This window comes from Dermacentor albipictus, unplaced genomic scaffold, assembly GCF_038994185.2.
Source record: "Dermacentor albipictus isolate Rhodes 1998 colony unplaced genomic scaffold, USDA_Dalb.pri_finalv2 scaffold_13, whole genome shotgun sequence".
NCBI classification, from domain to species: Eukaryota; Metazoa; Arthropoda; class Arachnida; order Ixodida; family Ixodidae; genus Dermacentor; species Dermacentor albipictus.
Window position 1 is genome coordinate 12,977,158 of NW_027225567.1, and position 13,893 is coordinate 12,991,050.

The 13,893-nt window shown below is 45.2% G+C and overlaps 1 protein-coding gene across 6 annotated transcripts in view; it reads left to right on the plus strand.

Moving 5' to 3' along the window:
* The window catches only part of LOC139051668 (FK506-binding protein 15-like), a 205,542-nt gene that overhangs the window by 150,813 nt on the left and 40,836 nt on the right, over positions 1–13,893 (plus strand). The window lies entirely within an intron of this gene.

Consider the following 13,893-nt stretch of genomic DNA (forward strand, 5'->3'; position numbering starts at 1 on the left):
ACATTACCGACTGGAAAGAAGACGGTATCCTTTACCACATCCAAAATTAAGCAAGGAAGAAGCCACTGCCCTCCGCAGACTACAAACGAATACTTATGTCCATGGAATTATCATGCACCGAATGCACCCCACCGAATTCTCATACCTAGGCCGATATTGTGATGTACCGGACACCCTCCAACACATGGTGTTGGTGTGCCCACACCGTGAGAACAGTCAAGATGATGCCCCAGAACCGCTACAAGTGATCGAAGAAATGTGGGAGGCAATGTTAAAGACAGAGCCTGGAAGATCAGCGAAGTCTGGTGGACCGGGACTGGGCTGCGGCATTAGCCAACGGCTTTCTGGACTAAGAGAGCCACCCACCTAGGGCGAAGAAAGAACACTTTCTCGCTGTTTCACACAATAAACGTTCATTCCTCCTCCTCCTCCTCTGCTTGCACAAAGCCACAAGGGGGGTTTCTTGCAATGTAAATTTTCCCAGTGTTATCATTCATATCGGATATTTTTTTTAGTTCAGAATATTTATTACTGGTTGTAGTACATGTGTACAAAGTTTCACTGGAATGGGATGAATACTTTCTGAAAAAAGGCACATTGAATTTGAAAAATTAATAAAAAATGCAATTTGAGAAAAATGAAGTTTTGTGTTCGAATACTGCTTGTGGATGCTCAAAGTACCCCAGAAGAATACATTTCCCTGCTGACTTTCTTCCAGGTGTCTCCAAAACCCTTCTTAGTGTTACTTTTTGTCCCTTGTCCTTTCCTGCTCTCGGCAATTGTGCCCTGTCAAGAGGCACATCCATCCTATCGTCCATCCTATCGAGGGCAATATTGCAAAACAGACCTGGAACAATTCCAAGGGCCTCCAGAACAGCTTTTTGTGCTGAATTACCGTCATTCCAGTAGGCTACAGCATTGTTAGTTGCTGTCTTCAATGCGTAACCACTGACAGTTTTCTTAGGGCAGTGGCACCAGATGGGTTGGTTGAGCGACTCATTGGTGTTCTGTGTTCGTTCATGAATACATTTGCTCAGAAGACCAGTTACCTTTAAAGTTCGCTTTCTGCTCCATTCGCTGGACGATCGTGCCATCTTCTGGGCAAGTAATACGCTTGAAATTCGAAACAGAGGCGACCATGACCACGTAAGTAAAAGCAAGAGCCTGACGTAATAGTTCTTTTCTACAAAGGACTATTACGTCAAACTCTTGCTTCGAGTTCACAAATTCGACATCGCCCTGCCATCTGCTAGCCGCCTGGTTAGCTCAGATGGTAGAGGGGCTGCCCCAGAAAGGCGGTGGTCCCGGGTTCAAGCCCCGGATCAGGACGAATTTTTCATCAACTGCGATTTTTTTTCTTTCGAGGAAACCGTATGGGATTCCTTTGTGGCAATTGCTACGATTGAGTGGATCTCTCATTTTCTTTTAATTAATATATTTTTAGTACAAATAATTTACTTACCACACACACACACAAGCAAACAAAAAACCACGCCATAACGAAGAAAATCACGAACGCAATGATAAACAAACCCGCCTCCGCCCGCCATTTTTAAACGGCAGGGCGCGCGGCACACCTCGGCGCAACATTTGAACCGCTTTGAGCGGGCGCTCGAGGTCGCGCTTCCGCAGGTTTGTTAATAGTGCAGTCGATTTTTCTGTGCCAAAATTGCAAATTCGATTTTTTTGAGGGTTTCCCCTACCGTACCCCCTTAAGAATGGACAACGGTCTGGTAACATTCCTGCAACATTTTTATCTGGCCTCTTTGTCTTTGGTTTCGCTGAGTGCTATGTACTAGAATCTTCAACAATTTCTTTGTTTTAGTTTGCTAAAAAGCACAGTCTTTATGGGGAAATTAGCAGTTAGATGTTTGCCTGGGTTTCTGTGTTCTTAATTGTTAGCTTATTTGGGTTGGCTGAGCATGCATCACAACTGCGGTTCGTGACTTTCGTTGTGCTTAAAGGGCCCCTCACCGCGTCTGGCTATTTTGAGCTGACAAGCGCAGAGCATACAATGCGGGCAAACGATCGTGTTTGCAAAGAACTACATCGCTACGCGGCGCGGAAAGGTCAGAAATTTTAATTCGAACGCCGTTGTCCCTTACTCTCGCGGCGACCGCGCTCCAAGCCGGACGGTGACGTAGTCGCGTCCCTACGCCTATGTAGTCGGGTCTGCAGTGTGGCTTCGCTCATGGTGACACGTGACTTTGATAATTATTCAAGACATCTGTTATCTGTGCTGTCTGTTGCTTGAATTGACGAATTGAAGTTTAGAGAAATACTAAAACACACAAGCGGAATGTCTGCGTGTTCTCTTTTTTTTTTTTTTACTTCGCACCGAAGCAAGAGATGTACTTCCGCTTCGTCTGCTTGTTCCCTTGGTCGTGCAGTCACGTGTGCAGGTGCCGAAACTATGCCATTTTCTACCGTGTTCCAGCGCGTGGTCTTGCTCTGCGATCTGCTTGTTCTGCCTCAGTATTCGTGTAGCACTGAATTATACCGCTAGTCATGTGTCCTTGTGCACTGCGCGAAACGAGACATCACATCAGATCGCGCGCAACGCCGTAAGCAGAAGTGCGCAGTGCCGCAAAAAAAAAAATGCGAGGAGAAAGAAAAATGATGGCGGGGCCCGTGACGTAGGCGTCATGCGATCCTCGAGGTCCGGTATGGGAGAACGCAGGGAAGGAATTTCGCTTGCGGAGGCTAGACAGGGCGAATGGAGAGAGTGTCTCGCTATGCAGTGGAGCTCTTATTGTGAAATCATGGGTTCGCGGCACTGAAATATTTATATCTCGGCTATTAATGAGCCGATGTGAAAAATATTTTGCGGCAGAATACTCCCTAGAGGACACTAACAACTTACAGCGTGTAACCAAAATTTGCTATCGGGCCTGGTGAGGTGCTCTTTAATGGTGGAAGAATTCTTTTTTTTTCTCTCTCTTTTGAACCTGTGTTTCTAAAACTATGGGTTAAATGCCTGCTGTAGGGAAGGCCATTTGAATGTTGCTGCTGATTTAGCAGTGATATTAAAATATTCCCAAGCTGGGACCTGTTAACAGCAAAGACTGGTCAAGGATTTGGAACGTGAAACACCTGAATGTGTACGACTTCTGCAGTATGAAACGAAAGCTGTGTTTGAACTTTGTCCTTGCATAGAGAAACTAGGATCTAGTGAACAAAAGGGCATTATTATTAGAGCCATCCCTGAAAGCACACCTTTTTTTCTTCCATATGTTTTCCAGTTTATTTTGCTTAGCTGCACGATAAACTGTGTAGTAAAGCTGAGCATAAATTCTCTGTGGTGCTTGTGTGAGAGCTTCTTATGAAAAACCAGGGGAATGCTTGAGTTCCGACATTTCGTGTTTCTGATGGATTGCAACAAAGCATATTTTGGGGAGCACTGCGATATTAGCAGTTGTCATCATCAACTTGCCCAGCATTATCGAAGTTTATGTGAGAGGTGGTCATCTTTCACTATTTACTTTCTTTCTTAAACTAAAGAGAATTATTTCAGTTGTGTTAGTAAATTATGCTTCTACAATACCAAAAGAAAGCCACTCTTGCCATGTGAAGAGAATGGTACGCCAGAAAAGACGCAAAAAATAGACGGGTGTCAATGCTACCTTGAAGTACGTTTCTGCATTAGCTTGCAGTGATGTCATGGATTTTAACGGTATCTGCTCAGGCCTAGTTAATTTTTTATCGGTAGAGATGGACTACATTGCATTCTTAAAGAGCCAAAGACTGAACTTAGTAAGTTTCAAGGGCCTTTACTAAGCCACAACATCCTAAATACGAAAAAAAAATACTTTGCAATTAGGGACGTCACACTGACGTACTCGCGCATGTGTTTCAGCGAAAAACTTAAGAAATAACTTTGACCTTCGTTTTTTCTTGCAATAATCAACCTATTATTGTGATAGTTCTAGCAGGTATATATGCAAGCGCATAGAAAAACGAAACGCACAGGACAGCACTGGACTTACAACTGAAGTTGATTGTGGAGAAATTGTGTAGATTGCCGCCGTGCATCCGTAACGTTCACAGATAATTGTGCACCCAACTTTCCGATGTAGAAAGCTTCGCATAGCTCCTTCCAGTCTACTGCGCTCTCTCCCACTAGTCTACGCTCGTTACAACGGACCCGCGTACAACACACTTTCGGATATAACGGACTGTATTTCAGCCTTAGTTTGTTCTGCCTATTTTATTAATGCAACGAACTTCGCTTTTAACGGACCGCGCTACTACGGACTATCGGCTACAGCGGACGAATTTAGTGGCATCTTTTATCCAAATCGGGCGTAGAAAACGAACTTTTGCCGTATCGACACGGGTTGGCAGCTGGCTTGCGAGGGTAAGCCGACGCGCGAGGGAGAGAGGTGAGCGCGGCGGAAGCGCCGCGTCTATCGCCCGCGAGATACAGGAGGGAGGCGGGGGAAAGAGAGGGGGGGTGTTCTACTCGGGTGGCTGCTGGCGCGGCCGTGCGTGCGCCGTATCTTGAAAGCGATCTGCGATGTCGACGAAGTGCGCGCCCCCGCGGGCGCCGTACATCTTAAGAGGAAGCTTTAGCTCGGGCCTAATTCCGACGCGGCCTATTCAAATACATGTAAAACGCAAAAACGTTTTAAGATATAACCCCAGAACTGATTTTAATGAAATTTGTTCGATTTGAAAGAGAAAGCTAAATTCTAGTGACTGTTGGAAGCGAAATTTCGATTTAGGGTTTAAATTTTCTTAAAACGATTTTCAAATATCTGACCAGTTGGAAAAAATAGAAGCACGAAGTTCACAAATTCATAGCTCTGCATCAAGAACTGATATCGTGGTTCTGTAAACGCCATCCATTAGATCATTCAAAGCAGACAAATTTGATATGTCATTTTACATCTTACGTGAATTTGTTACATTGGTTATAAGGGTTCTGCAAAAGTTCTATTTCCCCATTAATACATTTTTTTATCTTCAAGTGTAACATACCAATTTTGTCCGCTTTAGATGTATTATTAGATGCAATTCACAGAATTGTATTATCATTTTTGTTGAGTTAAAAAGTTGCAAACTTGATATTTTCGTTTTTCGAAAATTTTCTATTTTTGCCAATCTTTAATAAAATATTGACGACCTAACTCATAAATTTAAAACCAACAGTCACTAGATTTTAAGTTTTTCTTATAAATGCTATAAACCTCGTAAAATTTGGTGCAGTGGTTGCCGAGAAAAACGAATTCTGCTTTTAGATGTATTTAGATAGGAGCACCCGAGCTAAAGCTTCCTCTTAAGCCCACACCACACGTGCACTTGCGGACGCGCGCCCACACATGCGCAGACGGTGAGGCTTGGCTCGTACGCGTCAAAATGCGGCGTGATCTCGCGGAACAGCTCCTACGAGACGTTCATTGAGGGAACGCCAGTCGTTGGTGCGCAGGCGCGAGAGAAAATCAGGGGGGCTTTTGCTGCTTGAATATATGACTCTGTCTAGGCACTATGGAGGAGGTTTCTTAGCGCGTAACGTATGCGTTTGCCCCCCCTTTCCCCCCCCGACATGACGGCATTGTGGAGTGTGGTCGAGCTTACGCCCGCGCGGTGAGGCAGTGGGCACGGACGCCCCATTAGGTGACCACTGTGTTTTAAGGGGCAAGGTTCTGACTGGTGCTGTATAAGTCGTGGGTCGCGACAATAGATTGGATTTTTTTACAAGCATTGCTCCAACAGGGCACATGTAACCGGCAAACAGAGGCCTCAGGAGAGCACGTGAGGTTATAATAAAGCAGGTGGCGCAGGATCTCAAAGGCACCCAAGAGGTAGCGGGGGCATCAAAGCTGGAAGCAGGGTGGCCCGTAGGTTGGGGCCGCGGAGGCCGAAGCATGCCAGGGGGTGTTCGCACAAAAAAATGGCTGTCTGCGAGAGCAGACAGCCAATCTTAACACCCCTGGCACGCGCAGGCTTCGACGAGCGCCAACCCACAGACCAATTCGTGTTCTAGCTTTGATGTCCTCGTTGTCGCTTTGGTGTCCTGGAGGTGCCACCAATAATGCGAAGTAATGACATGTTGTTACCATTAGTAAAAAAACGCGATTGAATAAATATAAGTGCGTCCAGCCACCAACTTGTGACACTAAGTTCAGCAGTACCGCGCCCAGCGACTTCTGTAACACCAGTCAGAACTTTGCCTCTCAAGATACGTCGGACAGACTTCCTCACGCCTGCGGTGCCGGTGCTGAGTCAGTCATCGTCAACGCCGGCCTATCAGCCACTTGCGTTAAACCACGATTGCTAAAGCCTGTTTCACATGCAAGCAACTGAGTGAATGGAGCGAACAGCAGCACGGCGCTGCGAAGCTTTTCGCGAGGTTTCGTTTCGCATGCATTGCCGCCACACGTTTTCCGCCACTGCGAATATCAATGTTGCTGGCAAAAAACGCGGGACTTTCAGCCAGTTTTGGTAGCTTGCGACTACCAACATCAGCATTGTTTTGTCCCTGCTTCTCAAATATTTATTTTATAGCTACATCTCCTGCGTTCTAAGTATCTAAATCATGCATTCTTTATATATTGGTGTTTTTGTAAAATAATGCGCATGTGAGGCGCGCAAACTCACAAACGGCTCGGTACCATAGATACAGTTATGGTGGCTCCAGTACTAGAATAGGGGCAGTGTATTCCGAAAGCGGTCGCCACTGAGGTGCTTCATGTAGATAGCACGAGATGGCGCTGTAGGAACATGGGCTACTGAGGAATATGGAAGAAAGTAAATGGGCTGGGAGAGTGTTCAGGTATCTGTACTGAAAAAACATTGATTCACAGTGGAGGAAAAGAACTAGGAAGCTTACCAGCTAATATGCGGCCTGTAGGGTGGGCAACACAGCAACAAAGAAGGTCAAGCGGAAAGTCGGAGGCTGAAATAATCTCATGGGTGGCGGCAATGGAAAAGAAACCTGCCATGAGTAACTACTTAAGAGGAAAAAACGAAATCAGGAAAGAAAACATTTATGATAACTCAAAGGGAAGCTCATTACTTTTCGAAGCGAGATCGGGATGCCTTATAACATGCAGCATATAAGAAGGAAGAAGAAGCATGTACTTGCTGCGGTAAAGCTAGGGAAACGACGGAGCATGTTTTATTAGAATGTGAAGACGTCTACCCACCGGTCGATTTAGGCACCGCTGGCCTCCTTGAAGCCCTTGGGTTCAGCGGGAGCAGTGGTAAAGCAAACATGTCCGCAATAGGCATTAGTAAGAGGCGATTGGAGGATTGGTGGAAGAAAAGTAGGGAAACGACAAAAGACTGAGACCTACAAAAGCACAGTTCGCAATAGGGGATCAGAAAATTTGGGCGTGGTAGTTAATAGTGGTTTTTTTTTTTTTCATTGTTTAACCTAGGTAGGACATTAGGCAGTATAATAGCAAAAGCTTGGTGGCGCAACCCACCGCCCCGTTCCAGAGGGGACGCTCATAACATCCATCCATCCATCCTACCCAGAGGTCGATTTAGACATCACTGGCCTCCTTGAAGCCTTTGGTTTAAACAAGAGCAGTGGAAAAGTAAACATGTCCGCAATAGGCATTAGTAAGAGGCACCCGCCGTGGTTGCTCAGTGGCTATGGTGTTGGGCTGCTGAGCACGAGGTCACTGGTTCGAATCCTGGCTGCGGCGGCCGCATTTCGATGGGGGTGAAATGCGAAAACACCCATGTGCTTTGATTTGGGTGCACGTTAAAGAACCCCAGGTGGTCGAAATTTCCGGAGTCCTTTACTACGGCATGCCTCATAATCAAAGTGGTTTTGGCACGTTAAACCCCATAATTTATTTCTTTTTTTATTTAATAGAGGCGATTGGAGGAATGGTGGAAGAAAAGCAGGGAAACAACAAAAAACAGAGACGTACAAAAGCACAGTTCGCAATAGGGGATCAGAAAATTGTCTTGGGAGTTCATAGTGTTTTTTTTTTATTTATTTAACCTAGGTAGGACATTAGGCAGTATAATAGCAAGAGCTTGGTGGCGCAACCCACCGCCCGTTCCAGAGTGGACGCTCATAACATCCATCCACCCATCCTGTATGGAACGGACGGCGCAGCACCAGCGCTGCATGTTGATATTTTGATAATCATTAGAGAGATTTAGTTTAGGGGACGCAAGCGGCTTGCGCACGCAAGAACTAGGGGCGACGGTACTGCGCATGCGCAGACCGCTATGTCTACTTGCGTCCTTGGGTTGTTTGGCCGGCCGAAAACATCGCTTTCCCTAAGTGGTCACGTTACCTAGCGCGCGACTCTCGCGGTGTCGGAGAACTTACGAGTAGCTAGCGGGTAGATAATCTAATAAATCTTTCGGCAAGTGTCGACAAACGTCGTTTTTATATATATTAGAGAGGTTTAGTGTGTCTGGTATTCGGATAAACGCAGTTGGGGCGTTGGGCCGGAGCCATAAACGGGAGCGGCCTGCATTGTGCATCCACCTGGCAGCGCAAAGCTCAAACGGACAAAAGCAGCTAATATTGCTGTAACCAAGTCTTTTCTACTTCGCTGCTGGTGTAAATTTTCGGCACTGGCATAATTGTGTTGCTGCCAGAAATTGATACCCGCAGCAAAGTAAAATACACTTGGTTACTGCAATGTTAGCTGTTTTTGTCTGTTTGAGCTTTGTGCCACCAGGTGGCTGCACCATGTAGGCCGCTCCCGTTCATGGCTCCGCCCCAACGCCCCTGCCTGCTTTTACCCCACTACCGGACACTCTAAACCTCTCTATTAACTGCTTTTAATAAGAATAGTTTTTTGTGCTTTACTTCATATGCTTGATTTCATGTTTTAAAAAATGATAACGCAGCAAAGATCAGACGTTGATGGCGCTGCGAGTGCATGCGACCTCACTGCGGCTTTCATTTGGGGCCGCTAACCTATAACGTGTTTCTGCTTGCGTACGCAAACGCACCCAAGCGCTAGGGGCCCCAACGCCTTGCGTCCCTTAAACTAAAACTCTCTATTTTCTGTCGCAGTCAAATAGACGCGCAAATGCTCGGCGGATGTTAAGATGCATGTCCGAAACTCACTTTATATAAGAGATGAATTATATGTTCACTCCTAGCGCATGTCAACGCCCATTAGACGGATTTGTTAACCTGAAGCAAAGTTTTTGCAGACACCGAAGTAGTGGCGTGAAACCGTTATACTTGTTTTGAGCCACGCTGCCACGTAACCACAAATTATTCGGATGGAAAACTCGGTTGGAAATAACACCGTCATAAAGAACATCGAATTGATTTAAACCAACTCGGATTCCAGGTGCACGCATTTTCATTTGCGGTTCACATTCATGAAAAAGCGGCCGTGGCATCCGCGACCCAACGTCAAGTGCTTAGTTCCTCAGTTGCTGTTGTATAAGGGAAGGCAAAACAATATGTACGTACATAGCCCATAGCCAAAGAGCTTCCCTGCTTGGCATTTGCCTTCTTTCGTGATAAACATTTCTCAGGATGCACATGCGCGCGTTCGCAAGCATACATGTGGTCCGTACCTTAAAAGCGATGTGTGATGTGAACGAGGATGTGCGCGTCCGCTCAGGCCTCTTCTTCAAAGTGATCTGTGCTGTGCTTTCTATGTTTAGTTCGCATTGAAGCGAGAGAGCCCGAAGGTCAATTCGCTCATTGCTGCTGCCGCGCTTATCTTTCTTAATTTGCTATTGCAATCGATGTTTTGCCTTTCAGGCAAACCTGCGTCTTTTTGTTTTTTACTTTAGATGTTTGTTACTCACTCTTTGCAATAAAGTTAGACATCGCGATGAAAGTTTCGGAAGTGAGGCGTTTCGGCTATTACAGTTCGGATGAAATGGACGTTCTTTGTTGGATTATCAGGGTCCGTTGTAACGAGTCAACCGTATTGAAACACTCGCAAAGTCTGGGCTGCAGCCACACAGCTTGCAATGTGAGGACAAGTTCCTTCCTGTACGAGCTGGGAGCTCACACATGCGCTCATTGATGCACCGGCCAGTCTGGCCAATGTAGGACCAACCGCAAGAGAGGCATCTGTTAAAAGACAGAAGCACATTTTGTGGAAACGGTGGTGTGCTTTTTTCCATAGCCACTGCTCGCCTCTTTATTCTCTGCTGCGATACTTTTGCATAACCTTGCCAGTTTGCTGAATGCAAGATACACCAGTGTAATGCCATTCCTTGTGGCCACGCACTTTTTCTTTTTTTTTTTTTTTTTGAAGCGAGAGAGCATGAAGGTCAATTCGTGCGTTGCTGCTGCAGTGCTTATCTTTCTTAATTTGCTATTGCAATCGATGCTTTGCCTTTCGGGCGAACCTGCGACTTTTTCTTTTTTTTCCTTGCTGTGGATGTTCCTCACTCACTCTTTGTAATAAAGTTAGCCATCGGGACGAAAATTTCAGAATTGAGGCGTTTCGGTTATTACGGTCTCTGGATAAAACTGACGTTTTTTGTTGGATTATGAGGGTCCATTGTAACACGAGTCAACTGTATTGAAACACTCGCAAAGTCTCAGCTACAGCCACACTTCTTGCAATGCAAGGGCAAGTTCCTTCCTGTACCAGCTGGGAGCTCACACATGCACTCATTGATGCACCGGCCAGTCTGGCCAACGTAGGACCAACCGCAAGAGAGAGGCATCTGATTAATGACACCACATTTCGTGAAAACGGTGGTGTGGTTTTTTCCATAGCCACTGTTCGCCTCTTTCTTATCTGCTGCGATACTTTTGTATAACCTCGCGAGTTTGCTGAATACAAGAAACACCAGCATAATGCCATTCCTTGTGGCCACACACATTAGTTTGTGAAAAAACCTATACAAATATGGCATTACTTCGACTTTTTTTCTTTTCGAGGATTTGGTGTCTTCCGCAGCCTTCACAGGTTTCTTTTTTGTCATCTTTCTGAGCAAGGTTTCAGCAGCAGCCGTCAGTAATGAGGCCAGGTACCCTGTGCACGTTAACCTGGCTTCATGCATAAAAACTTTCCTGCATAGAGTGGGTGCAGCTTTTGCTTAGAGCATTCGTGAAGCACAAAGAAGCTGTACCTTTCTTAATCAATTTGGAGTGGAATGGCTTGTATGGGAGGAGTGCCTTTTTTTTTAATCTAGGGCAGTAACACCAACATAAATGACTCTCACTTCGAAAGTTACTAAGCAAATCCAGAAATCTAATCTAGTTATCTTTGCAAAATTCATATGTCAACCTGAGGCCCCGGGATGACTCATGAAAACAAGTTAAAATCCTTCTTGCATTTGATTCTAGGCTGTTGTTGGGGTTCAGCCTTAAAAGCGCTAAAAAAATTGGCGACATATAAAAAAATTCTCAGTTCTTTTGTCCAGCAGCCTATCATTGCATTACTACCAAACTTGTATGAAAAATTGACACAGAACAGGAGCAACCTTAGATCTGGTGCAGATGTCCTTTGAATGAAGACATTGTTATAGAGCACTACAGTACTTGACAAGTAAAACGTGATAAGTTACCAGGGTGTCTACCAACCGGGAAAACCGGGAAAACAGGGAATTCTCAGGGATTTTGAGTAGTCTGGAAAAACTCAGGGAAAACTCAGGGAATTTGTGCTTCTATCAGGGAAAATTAGCTGTAATTTTTTTAGAGGGTCAAAAGTCGCGGTAATGCTGGCTCGAGAAACACACAGGACTCGTAACGAATCGTCGTCGGCTGGAGGAGTTGCCAGTGTACAGTCAACGACCGACTTTCCGGATTCCCGATAACTCGGACGGCTTCGCGGCACCACCACGTACCCCAAAGAGTCAATGTATCATAACGTCTGAAAATTTAGACGCAAGAACTCTTCGCCGTCCGATTTTCTAAACGTTTTGCGTGATCGCAGGTCCGAGACGGCATTAATGAAAACCACCACCGCTGCTATTTTGATTACCTCGCCGCCTTGAACCAGTGCTCTCGCACGCAGATCCGCTGGCAGCCGTAGCCACCACTGCGGCAACGCTAGGCCTAGCTGCTTCGACGTTCGCTGTTTAGCTTCTTGTCGTTCGGTGCCGTGTTTCTTCATTTCTCCGCTGACAGCAATAATTTTGTCTTCGAAGCTTGGAAAGCACGGCGCATTGCATAATGCTCTTTCCCGAAAGTCTGCTTCGCCTCATTACAGTCGTGTAACGCGGTGAAGCGTAGGAAGGGGCAATTGTCGCGGGACACTGTATGTATTCCTTAATTTTACACGTGTGCACCTGCCCTCACCTGTCACAGTAGGAGCACCGATATGCCTTGCACTGACAGGCATTCAGAGCTTTTGCAGACGTACATGTGTCGAGTTTAGCCCTTAAGGGCAGTAAAAGACATGAATTTATTTTTTCGGACTGCCTGATTTTTCGGAAGCTTTCGCGGCCCCTAGGGGGTCTGAAAAATTGGACGTTGACTGTAAATTGACCAAGAGTATTCTTCAAATGGTCCGTGGGGCGAACGCGCGGCGAAAGGAGGACGAGAACAGAAAGGATCGACGCACTAAGGAATGAACGGGAAATTAAGTATGCGACCACTTCTTTGAAGGAGCCTGCGCTCAAAAAACAAATTGTTGGCTGATGCTGAGATGCAGGTGTCCCTCATCCAAACCAATATAAACTCTTTAAAGCAGTGAAACACAACACTGAGGCGTCTTGCGCGAGCTGAGAGTATGTCAGGACAGTTCCATGACACTGAGCATGCTATCAGTTCATAGAAATAGCTCATATTCGAAAATATTTGCTTCTGTATGCATCTCCTTTTTATTTGTACTAGAGAATGTCTAACTCGATTTGAAAATTTTTTCGAAGACATTTTATTTGCTGTGCATTTTAATAACCCCTCCCTTATATTTTTTTTGAATAACATAAACACTACTCCTTAGTATTCAAATTGGATTCAAGTTGGTTTTCTTTAAAATGTTTTTCATATTCTTACTAGAGAGTGACAGCATGGGGCGATATGGTTTCAGCGCGTCTTGACATAAAACATAGTTCTGCATCACTCAGGGAATTTTGCAAAAGCACTCAGGGAAAACCTGGAAAACTCAGGGAATTTGGAAATGTCAACTTGGTAGACACCCTGTAAGTTCCATAAAATAAATCGACTGACAGAGCGCATGAATTCGTAAATGCCACTTACTTCCCCTACTTCTCCAATGAGTTTGCATATGGCTGCAAACAGGTCCTTGTGAGAGATAGAATAAAACAAACCCTCATTATCTACAGGCATTGCAGCGTTTGCACATATTTCACTGGACTTTAGCGAGTCCACAACTTCCAAGGAGCTCTGGACGCCAAACAGGTCTTAGGTATCCAGAGCTTGCAGCGTACTCTACGGAGACCCACTAAACACTAACGGCCAGGAGCTTCTTTCTGTGATGATAGCCCGAAACAGGACCTCTGGCTTTTGAGTCAGCTGTGAAGAACACTCATAGAACATCTTCAACAGAATTTGTCTGCACTAGTTCCTTCAGTTCCAAGTCCAGCGTTGTCCTGTGCAGTTCTTCTTTCTATATGCTCCCATCTGTACCTGCTGGAATCGTCACCCTATCATCATACACCAACTGGCCCAAAAAACCATCCTGTTCAATTATTATTGTGAAACTAATGAAAATTGAGTTTTGAAAGAATGCCTTATCCGTCTAAACTGATTTAGTGCTTGTATTTTGTGTCCCTTTAATATCAGTGCTGCAGCATGCCTGAATTTTTTAGGTAATGACTGCTATATTTTTGCGTGTGTGTGACTGAAGGTTGTCAAATTTAAGGTGAGTGCTTTAACTGCCACTTTTGGTGTGCACTACATATTGACTTCATCTGAGGATTTGCAATTTCTAGTGATGTTTTTTTTTCATATTTATGAAGAAAGAAAGCATTCCCAATTTAAGGCTGAAAGGCGAACTGATTGGTTGACCGAGTAATACACCT